At 43.5% G+C, this 7,741-nt stretch overlaps 1 non-coding gene across 1 annotated transcript; it reads right to left on the reverse strand.

Moving 5' to 3' along the window:
- Positions 1 to 4,279: 4,279 nt before the first annotated feature.
- On the reverse strand, positions 4,280 to 4,386 carry LOC118482972. Its single transcript, XR_004869396.1, has one exon. It is a non-coding gene; the product is annotated as a small nucleolar RNA R71 (small nucleolar RNA).
- Between the last annotated feature and the right edge of the window lie 3,355 nt (positions 4,387 to 7,741).

Consider the following 7,741-nt stretch of genomic DNA (forward strand, 5'->3'; position numbering starts at 1 on the left):
CGTGTCCCGGATATCCTTGGCATTATCTTACGAGATGGCCACGACCAGAGCACGGGGTGTAGGCGTACACCCGGCGTGTATAACTCTTTAATGTGGTGTGTCATTTAATCTTTAGCCCGGACAGCAGATCCCGGGCCACCATAAGTACGGGTACATGTAAATCGTTCACAAGTTTATATTGCATAAATATCCCAAGTTAATAAAAATATTTATGCCTTGTGCATTTAAATCAATTTTCAATCATTTTCAAAATGAGTCAGTCGATTTGTATTTACCAGTGTAAACTGACGTATTTTTCCCAAAAGGTTAAGTGCAGGTACTATACGAACTAGGCTGGCTGTTTCCTAAGAGCGTCCACTATAGTCTCGCAAGCTCGGACGACAAAATAAACTGTTGAACAATTTTATTCTTATTTTTATTTGATCCGCCTGTGGATCCGTTTCAACTACTTATGATGTTTATTATGTCATTTTAATTAAAGTTGAAATGTATCTATTCTGCTTCCGCTGTGCATCATGATATTGTGTTGTTTGTCTATGACGATGCCAACTACGTCACTGTACCCCACGCCGGGCCCGCCGGTGACACGTGGAAATCGGGGTGTGACAATGTGCGACCAGGGTAGGTGAATACGTGCAATATATAGTGTGGTTTCTGTGGTTTATGTGCTTATGTGCTTACGTGTTTTTGTGTTTCTGTGATTATGTGCCTATATGTTTACGTGACTACGTGATTCGACGTGTTCCTGTGCTTTATAAAGTGGCTTTTGGAGAATTCACTAGAATATATTAGCAATTAATCGAATTGTGTCTGAGTCCCATGGCGATGTCTGTTGCAAACAATGTCGTCATTTGGATCCTTTCACTCCCGATTTGCTCGACGCAATCACGAAGACAAGCGTATCGCTTCACTCGTCGCTAAGCAGATAGCGAAAGTCATTCCGCAAATCATTAGTGAGCTAAATGAAAACGGCAGCAAGTCCTCTGAAGAGTCCAGGATTGATTCCCCAAAGTCTGCTTTTAGCTTCAAGCAGTTCAAAGCCTGCGGCCCGAAAGAATTTACCGGCGAAGATGGGCCTACGGCCATGTTCCAATGGTTTGATTCGCTCGAAGTCACCCTGCGACAGAGTGGCTGTCCTAATAATCTCCGTACTCTTAACGCCACTGGCGTCTTCCAATCCGAGCTCTAAATTGGTGGACGGACGAGAGAAACAAACGCGGAAATGATGCAGCTTACAGGCTGACGTGGGATGAGTTGAAGGACGTTATGATGCAAAAGAGTTCTGCCCTCTCCATGAGCGCCAAAAGCTGGAGGACGAGTTCTGACATATCATGCAAAAGGATGGTGACAACGCTGGTTTAACTGCTCGCTTTAAGCAGCTAAGCATAATCTGTCCAGTTCAAGTTACTACGCCCGAAATCACCATCAAGAAGTATATTCGTACTCTTCCGGATTGCGTGGCCGATTTCGTTCAAGCTGCAAAGACGATGACTATTGAGGAGACCTTCTTACTCGCTGCTGAGATCAACGACAAGCGAGTCAAGTCTGGTTACTGGGATAAAGCCTACAAGAATCTGCATCAAGAAACCGCTGTCTCAAGCGCTGAAACTGCCGCCGCTCCGCAATTTTCAAAGTTCTCACGTCGTAAGTGGAAGAAAAACAACAACAGTAGGAAGAATTGCGCTGTCACCGTTGCTGCTCCACTTGATGTGTGTAAAATGCAACATATAAATTACATCAAATGAGGCATAAAACTAACCCTTTTTAAGTACTAATGTTGGAAAAAGAGTGTTTTTGTCTTCCTTTTGTATTTTCAGGATTAAATGAGCTCAAATTCACAAAAGAAGCAAAAAGACAGCTAAATCTAACATAAATACAAGAAAAGGAACATAAGTGGATTGCCCGACCCCTCAACAGCATCCTCCCAAGCAAAATAGAGAAGGCAGAAGAATGAACACGCCCCGTGCTCAGCCAGCACGGGGTCGTGCCCAAGAAGCAGCAGAAAAGACAAACCTATAGAAGCTTCTATTGCCCACCACGGGGCCGTGCCCAGTGAACACGAGGGCGTGGCGAAAGTACAGCAGGCGCATTAATTGTAACTGCGAATTACAATTAATGAAGAGAGAGAGTGTCAGACAGGCACGGGGCCGTGTCCAGCGGACACGGGGCCGTGCCCAGCCTTCTGTTCAGCCTATAAATAGGAGTGCTTGGTTTCATTGCGACTCATCCCTTGGCACACCACCTCTCTCACACTTCATCCACCACCCACCACCATCACAACACCATCATCCACCACCATCATTCATTGTCCATCATAGAGTGTGTGAGTCATCTCGGGATCCAAGATTGATCGTAAGAATTCTTGACAATCAAGGCCATGTTTGCCTAAGTCTCTTACATCACTTGGTGAAGACAAGTGTTTAGTATAATACTTTTTATTTTCAATCTTTTGCACTTTTTATTTGGTTTTGTATTAATGACTTTAATAACTAGTTGCTTATGTTGAAGGTGATCTTTCCTTATCGTTTGTCCGTGGTGTCTTGGCATTATTTTACTGTCTATATAAAATAAAAGATTTTCACCATTCATATCTCCACGGTCTATATATAGGTATGTTGGCTACCTGGTCGGGGGTTAAGGGAACGGTTTGGTAAGGGTCTTGCCCCTTGTTCAGCATTTAGAGGTCCTGCAAGGGACCTGGGTCAAATTTAGTAGGATCTCCTTCAATACCCATAGGTATTGGATGGCGGGGATCCAAACTCTTTGACCCCCTCATAAGTTAACTACTATTAATACTATAACCCGGCTATTTAGGACTGTATCCCTGCTGACTCAGACTACTTAGTCGAGCGTAACGTCACCTCCAAAAGAGGGGCCTACCATAATTTGCATTAATAACTTAATTCATTATCTTTCAATAATCCGACCATTTAGGATTGTATCCTTGCTGACTCAAACTACTGGGTTGAGGGTAACGTCACCTTCAAAAGAGGGGCCTACTACAATAACTAAGATAATCTCTTAAACAAGTGCAAAAGTGCGAAAATAATCAAAGGTTATACTAATACACGAGTCGGATCCAAGTGATTCATCTTGTCTATCTGTTTTTATTTTTATTTTCAACATTTAGTTAGTTTTTATTTTCTTAGTTTAAAAATCTTTTCTAACATTTTGATTTGGTTAGACGTTGAGGATAAACCGGTACTAAAAGCTCTTGTGTCCTTGGACGACCTCGGTATCTTACCAACACTATACTACGTCCATGATGGGTGCACTTGCCCATATGTGTGTCTAGTGTTAGTAAATATCGTGTTTTATAAATTTAAAACTTGCCTAGAAGTGTAAAAAGGGGGCTAAAATATACATCTAAAATATATTACACCTAACGCACATCAAGTTTTTGGCGCCGTTGCCGGGGACACAAGGATTTTAAGAAAGTTAGGAATCAACGGCCTAATCATATTTTTATTTTTCTTTTTAATTTTTTAGGATTTTCTTAGTTTTTCAGCTTCTGCAGAGCTCGGCACGGGCCGTGCCTGGTCGGACACGGGCCGTGCCCAGCGTTGTTACTGGCAGTTTTTAGTTTTCCAAGTTACAGAAGGCTGACCACGGGGCCGTGTCGGTGCAACACGGGGCCGTGTCCAACTCTCCAGTAACTGGGATCTGGAAAAACAATCACTGTAACTCCGACCACGGGCCGTGTTCATTGAGCATGGGGCCGTGGTGAACTTTCTGACCAGCATTCTTTTTTGTTTTTATTGCAGAACTTGGAACCAGACGCCACCCCTACGTAGTGTGTGAGCTCCAGTTCTAATAAGGACATAAAAGAACCTCTAGAAGAACCTGAACACTTTCTCAGAAAAAGATTAAAAGCCAAAAACCAAGAGAAGGTTTCGGGAAATCCACTTCCAATGGCGGATCAACGTACTCTCATGGATTATCTACGACCCACCGTAGGTAACCTCGGCGCCGCTATCAATGCACCGAATGTTGAAGCCAATAACTTCGAACTTCCGCCGCATTTGATACAAATGCTCCAAAACTCTGCAACCTTCCATGGGCTTGCGGACGAGGATCCCCATCTACATTCTTAGAAATATGTGATACCTTTCGGATCAATGGAGCATCAAATGACGCCATCCGCCTTCGAATGTTTCCTTTCTCACTAAAAGACCGAGCAAAAGCTTGGCTTAACGCCCTCCCAGCTGGATCGGTAAACACATGGGATGAACTAGCCCAAAAATTTCTATATAAGTATTTCCCTCCCGCTAAAACGGCTAAATTAATGACTGAAATTAATACATATTCACAAGAGGACGGGGAATCCTTATATGAAACTTGGGAAAGGTTCAAGGAGCTATTGCGAAAGTGTCCACATCACGGCCTTGCGATATGGCAACAAGTATCCACTTTCTATAATGGGTTGTTGCCACCACAAGGCAGACACTTGACTCTAGCTCCGAGGGACTTTTAGGTAATCGCCGCCCGCATGAAATATATAACCAAATTGAGGAAATTGATCAAACCAATTACCAGTGGCACACTCCCCGAGGCAATAAATCTATTGCCCCGGGCGCCCATATGGTTGATGAAAACACTTCTTTACAAGCCCAAATCGAGGCCCTTTCTTCAAAAATAAAAAAATTGGAAATGACAAAAATGGTCTCGGTTATGGCTTGTGAAGGGTGTGGTGGGCCAAATGAAAATTGGAGTTGTATGAAAGAAACGGACGATCAACAAGAGTCGGTAAGCTACATTGACAATAGACCTAGGCCGTCGGGTCCTCCAACGGGCACTTACAACCAAGGATGGCGGAATCATCCTAACCTTGGTTGGAGAGAACTCGGCAATAGTAGTAACCAACAAAACCGACGAACAAACTTTCAACAACCAAGAAATGAGTCACAAAATTTCACTCAACAACAAGGTGGACGAGAAAGGCTTGAAGATACTGTATCTCGCCTCATCTCCGACACTGAAAAGAAAAACTCGGAAAGGTTTCTACAATTAGAATCAAATTTTAGAAATCAACAAGCTAGTATTCAAAACATAGAAAAACAATTAAGTCAACTAGCCCAAATTTTTTCGGAGAGACCACCAGGCGCATTACCAAGCAATACCGAAACAAACCCAAAAGCGCAAGTTCATCTTATCACGTTACGAAACCGCACCGTGGGGCCTGCAGAAGCGCCACCGCCGACCGAGGAAACTATACCACCGCCTCTACAAGAAAAGGGCCCCCCTCCACCATCAGAGCCTACCAAAGCTCCTCGAGTTCCGTACACCGGTAGGTTAATTCGTCAAAAGACCAATGAGCAATTCGCAAAATTCGAAAGTCTACTAAAACAATTGCATGTCAACATTCCTTTTATTGATGTCCTAACCCAAATGCCTAAATATTCTAAGTTCATGAGGGACTTCCTCACTCATAAAAGGAAAATTGAAACGTTGCAATTAGTTAACTTAGGCGAAGAATGCTCTGCCCTCGTACTCAACAAACTCCCCCAAAAGAAAATCGATCCCGGAAGCTTCACAATTCCTTGCTCGATCGGGGACTCCCCCGTTCGTAATGCACTAGCCGACCTTGGGGCTAGCATTAACCTCATGCCCTCATCAATGTTCAAAAGACTCAGCCTAGGAACAACGAGTCCTACAAAAATAAGCATACAACTTGCAGATCGGTCCGTCAAATTCCCACAAGGTGTCATCGAAAATGTCCTAGTAAAGGTAAACAAATTTGTCTACCCGGCCGACTTTGTTATACTTGATATGGAAGAAGACACCGAAGTCCCCCTCATACTAGGGAGACCATTTCTAGCCACCGCACAAGCAGTGGTAGACATGAATAACGGAACGCTCACCTTAAGGTACGGAGATGATGAAGTAAAGTTCGGGGTTGGGAAGAGAATAGAGGACGATGACCCAGTCAACTACATGAAGGTTATTGATTCAAGTTTGGATGCTGCTCTCCGACGGTGCAACATGGGATGCAAAACATCCCACTCAGAAAATATATAACCTCACTTTGGGTCTAGCCAAGGACCCTTATAAACGTGGCGCACCACGGAGGCATTCCGCGGAACTATCCTTAGCTTAGTTTAATCTTTTAGTTTTAATTTGCAGAAATAAAACACACTCATGGTGGTAAAGGATGATAAGGGAAATGAGAAACATGGCCCCATGCACAAGAACAAGGCCACACCTCGACGTTCGATGTTGAAGTTGCCACCGGAAGAACTGTCACTGTCAATTATGTTCTTCGTGATTGTACTCTCGAACTCAACAATCACGTTTTTCCTATCGACCTTATTCCCATGCAGCTCGGTAGTTTTGACGTCATAGTAGGCATGGATTTTCTTCATGAGAATCATGCTGAAGTTATTTGTTTCGATAAGATAATTCGCTTCTCACTCGCTAATGGGGATAAATTGTGTGTTTACGGTGAAGTGGCGTCAAAGAAACTCCAACTCATGTCGTGTGTCCAGGCTAGTAAGTATCTCCGCTAGTAAGTATCTCCGCAAGTAATACCAAGCTTTCTTGGCTCACATTGTAGTAGCGGAGAAGGAAAAGAAAAGAACCACAGGCATGAACGATGTTCCCATTGTTCGTGATTTTCCTCTTGTGTTCCCTGATGAGTTACCCGGTTTACCTCCGAGTCGTGATATCGACTTCCGTATTGATCTCATTACTGAAGCCAATCCTGTTGCTAGAGCTCCTTATCGACTCGCTCCGTCCGAAATGCGCGAACTCTCGAGTCAAATCCAGGAATTGCTTGACAAAGGCTTCATTCGCTCTAGCACCTTCTCTTGGGGCGCACCATTTCTTTTCGTTAAAAAGAAGAATGTGTCGTTACGGATGTGCATCGACTATAGGGAATTGAATAAGCTGACCATCAAGAATCGCTATCCCCTACCTCGAATCGATGATTTGTTTGATCAGTTACAAAGTGCTACGTGTTTCTCGAAGATTAATTTGCGCTCAGGCTATCATCAATTACGTATCCAAGAGGAAGATATACCTAAAACCGCTTTTCGCACTCGTTACGACCACTATGAGTTCGTTGTTATGCCTTTTGATTTAACCAACACACCCGCGGTTTTCATAAATCTGATGAATCGCGTGTGTAAACCATTTCTTGATCGCTTCGTCATCGTGTTCATCGATGATATTCTTATCTATTCCAAGTCGAAAACCGAACACGCGCAACATCTACGTTTGGTTTTCGAACTACTCCAACGGAATCGACTCTATGCCAAGTTCTCCAAGTGTGAATTTTGGCTGGAGGAGATTCAATTCCCCGGTCATATTCACGTCGACTGATGTGCACAAAATGCAACATATAAATTACATCAATTGAGACATAAAACTAACCCTTTTTTAGTACTAATGTTGGAAAAAGTGTGTTTTTGTCTTCCTTTTGTATTTTCAGGATTAAATGAGCTCAAATGAACAAAATAAGTAAAAAGGCAGCTAAATCTAACATAAATACAATAATAGGAACAAACGTGGCATACCCGGCCTCCCGACATCATCTTCCCAAGCAAAACAAGAAGACAGAAGACTGAACATGCCCCGTGCTCAGTGAGCACGGGGGCGTGCCCAAGTGTCAGCAGAAAAGACAAAGTTGTAGAAGCTTCCATCGCCCACCACGGGGCCGTGCTCAGCGGACACGGGGCCGTGGTCAACTATAAGATTCGCACAATCTAGGCAAATCTTTATAGTACAGATACGCTTCTGCACA

The sequence above is a fragment of the Helianthus annuus genome, chromosome 1 (assembly GCF_002127325.2).
Source record: "Helianthus annuus cultivar XRQ/B chromosome 1, HanXRQr2.0-SUNRISE, whole genome shotgun sequence".
Lineage (NCBI taxonomy): Eukaryota > Viridiplantae > Streptophyta > Magnoliopsida > Asterales > Asteraceae > Helianthus > Helianthus annuus.